This window comes from Furipterus horrens, unplaced genomic scaffold, assembly GCF_987537825.1.
Source record: "Furipterus horrens unplaced genomic scaffold, mFurHor1.1.pri manual_scaffold_17, whole genome shotgun sequence".
In the NCBI taxonomy this organism is placed as follows: domain Eukaryota; kingdom Metazoa; phylum Chordata; class Mammalia; order Chiroptera; family Furipteridae; genus Furipterus; species Furipterus horrens.
The window spans coordinates 82,957,543-82,961,805 of NW_028327187.1; positions in this window are offsets into that span (position 1 = coordinate 82,957,543).

Sequence of the window (4,263 nt, forward strand, 5' to 3'; positions counted from 1 at the left end):
TACTTCATTTGTGTGTGTGCTTTTAAAAAGAGACATAGATGACTTCCGGCCAAGATGGAGGCCTAGACAGACACACTGGGTCTCCCTCCACAACTAAGAATGAATACAACTACCTGAAAACTAGAGACAACCAGAAGTTCCAGAAAATCAAGCTGCATGGAAGTCCAACAAACAAAGATATAAAGAAGAAATATCCAGACAGGTAGGAGGAACAGAGCCGGGTGGAAAGGATGTGGTGTGTAGGCGTGGAAGCGGCGGCAGCGGCAGGCTGGTGGAAAGCACAGTCACACGTTTTAAAAAGTGGGGAGGGACACCTGGGGAGCGTTCCTAGCTCCTGACCGGACTGCAAAGCTCATGGTCCCAGCGCCTGGGAAAATCAAACTTCATTGCTTCTGACTGTTCAAACCAGTGGGGGTTGGGGCAGAGGAAGAAACTGCCAGTCTCTCAGCAGAGTCCACCTGTTTAAAAGGCCCTCACAGTCCTAGAACATCCGCAGACCCACCCACTCTGGGAACAACGGCCAGGGCAACAGCTAGAGAGGTGCCAGTCCCATACAAAAGTGGGAGAAGTGCCTGGAAAAGGGGCAAGTGCTGAGCAAGCGGCATTGTTCCCTTTCTGACACCTCCCCCACATACAGCACCACAATGTGGTGAAATGGATCACCCATTACTGATGAATACCTAAGGCTCCGCCCCTCACAACGTAACAGGAGCAACAGCTCTACCTAAGCCACAGAGGCAAATAAACACAGGAGCCTGTCAAGATGAGGAGACAGAAAAGTATGGCCCAAAAGGGGGAACGGATCAAGGTTCCAGTGGGAGAACTAAGTGACAAAGAGATAGCCAACGTAACAGATGCAGGATTCAAAACACTGGTGCTAAAGATGCCCACAGGCTTGACATATATGCTTGAGTACAGCAAATGTATAAGGGAAGAAGTGAAGGCTATGCTAAGTGAAATGAAGGAAAATCCACACAAAACCAATGGTGAAGAGAAGGAAACTGGGGTTCAAATCAATGATTTGGAACATAAGGAAGAAATAAACAGTCAACCAGTACAGAATGAGGAAACAAGAACTGAAAAAAATGAGGAGAGGCTTAGGAACCTCTGGGACAACTTTAAACGTGCCAATATCCGAATCACAGGGGTGCCAGAAGAAGAAGAACAAGAAATTGAAAGCTTATGTGAAAAAATAATGAAGGAAAACTTCCCAAATGTGGTGAAGGAAATAGACATACAAGTCCAGGAAGCACAGAGAGTCCCAAACAAGCTAGACCCAAAGAGGACCACACCAAGACATATCATAATTAAAATGCCAAAGGTGAAAGATAAAGAGAGAATCTTAAAAGCAGCAAGAGAAAAGCAGAGAGTTACCTACAAAGGCCTATAAGACTCTCAGCTAATTTCTCAAAAGAAACTTTGCAGGCAAGAAGGGACTGGCAAGAAGTATTCAATGTGATGAAAAGCGAGGACCTACAACCAAGATTACTCTATCCAGCAAAGCTATCATTTAGAATGGAAGGGCAGATGAAGTGCTTCCCAGACAAGGTAAACCTAACGGAGTTCATCATCACCAAGCCATTATTGTATGAAATGTTAAAGGGACTTATTTAAGAAAAAGAAGATAAAAACTCTGAACACTAAAATGACAACAAACTCACAACTATCAACAATTGAATCTAAAAAATAAAAACAAAATCCAACTAAGCAAATCAGAATCATAGGTATGGGGATCATTTGGAGGGTTATCAGCTGGGAGGAGGAAGGGGGAGAAATGGGGAAATGATGCGGGGATTAAGAAGCATAATTGGTTGGTACAAAATGGGACATTAAGAATAATATAGGAAAGGGTGAAGCCAAGAACTTATATGCACGACCTATGGATATGAACTAGGGGGTGGGATTGCTGGACAGAAGTGGGTACTGCATGGAGGGGAGCAAAGGGTAAAAATTGGGACTACTGTAACAACATAATAAAATATACTTAATAAAAACAACAACCAAAATCTATGGGACACAGTGAAAACAGTCCTAAGTGGGAAATTCATAGCATTATAGGCCTATCTCCAGAAACAAGAAAAATCTCAAAATAATCTAACTTTATGCTTAAATTTGCAGAAGAAAGAAAAATCTCAAATAAACAATCTGACTTATGCTTAAAGGAACTTGTAAAAGAACAAAATACAAAGCCCAGTGTGAGTAGGAGGAGGGAACTATTGTAATAAAGATCAGAACAGAAATAAACAAAATAGTCTTAATAAAACAGTACAAAACATCAATGAAACCAACAGCTGGTTCTTTGAAAAGAAAAACAATATTGATGAACCTTTAACCAGAATCACCAAGAAAAAAGAGATAGGACTCAAATAAAATCAGAAATGAAAGAGAAGTAACAACTGACAACACAGAAATACAAAAGATTATAAGAAAATATTACGAATCTCTGTATGACAACAAATTGAATGACCTGGAAGTAATGGATAAATTCCTAGAAACATAAATCTTCCAAAATGGAATCAGGAAGAATAAGAATCTGAATATACAGATTACAACTCACTAGTTGAGGTAGTAATAAATAAAATTCCCAACAAAAAAAGACCTTTACTGGATGGCTTCATAAGTTAATTTTACCAAGTGTTCAAAGAACTAACACATATCCTTCTCAAACTATTGCAAAACATTTAAGAGGAGGGAAGACTCCCAAGCTCATTTTATGAGGCCAGAGTTATTCTAATTCCAAAGCCTAGTAAAGGCACTGCAAAGAAAGAAAATTATGCAGTATCCCTGATGAACATAGATGCTATAATCCTAAACAAAATATTAGCAAACTGGATCCAGCAATAAATTAAGAAGATCATACAGCATGATCACATGTGATTTATTCTGGGGATGCAAGGTTGGTATAATATCTGCAAATCAATTAATATGCTACACCACATAAACAAAATGAAGGATAACAATCGTGATCATATCAATAACTGTGCTTAGCAAGATTATGGGATACAAGATTAATATACAAAACCCATTGTATTTCTATATACTAGCAGATAACTATTGGAAATTGAAATTTAAAAGTAACATACAACTTATAATACATGAAATATTTAGGGATAAATTGGACATAATATGTGTAAAATTTGTACACTAGAGAACTACAGAACACTTTTGAGAGAAATTAAATAAGACCTAAATACACGGAGAAATATACCCTATTCATGGATCTGAAAACTTGAATGTCAATTCTTTCCAAATAGATCTATAGGTTCAATTCAATCCCAGTCAAAACCCAAGCCCAGGCTTTTTATAATATCTAAGAAGCTCATTCTAAAATTCATATGAAAATTCAAAGGACCTAGAATAGCCATTACAACTGTGGAAAAGAATAAAATTGGAGGATTTATACTGTCTGACTTCAAGACTTATTATGAAGCTACAATAATCAATAATACTACTGTAATAGAGAAACTACAGCAATGCCAGTAGTGGTACTGGCATTGACTGACAAACAAAAACAGAACTGAAGTACTTCCAGAAATAACCCAACCAATTTATTTTTTACAGATATGACAAGGCAGGTTCAATGGAGAAAGGAAATCTTTTTCAACAAATGCAGATCAAATGGACAATCATATGCAAAACAAAATGTACCTAACCCCTTTCCTAAGACCATATATAAAATTAAATCAAAATGGACCACAGAACTAAATGTAAGGGATAATATTTTAAAATGTCTAGAAGCAAGCATAGTATAAAATCTTAGTGACCTTGAGTTTTGCAGAAGTTTCTTAACCCTGACTCAAGAAGCATGGGTTAAAAAGGAGGTATAAATAAATTGGCTTATTAAAATTAAAAACTTGCTTTTCTGTTACTCAAATGTAAAGGCAAATCTCGGAGAAAATGCAAAAGATATATCCAATAAAGACTTTATAACATAAAAAGAACTCTTTCAACTCAGTAAGACAACCAGTCCAGTTTAAAAATGGGCAAAAAATTTAAAAAAGATTTATCAACCAAGATGATACATAGATAGCAAGTAAACACAAGATATGCAATAACATTAGTTATTATGAAAGCATAAATTAACACCACAATGGGATACCACTTCATTCCCACTGATATGGCTAAAATTAAAAGGGCAGCCCTGGCTGGTGTGGATCAGTGGATTGAGTGCTGGCCTGCAAACCAAAAGATTGCTGGTTCAATTCCCAGTAAGGATATATGCCTGAGTTGCAGGCCAGGTCCCCAGTTGGGGGCAGGCAAGCA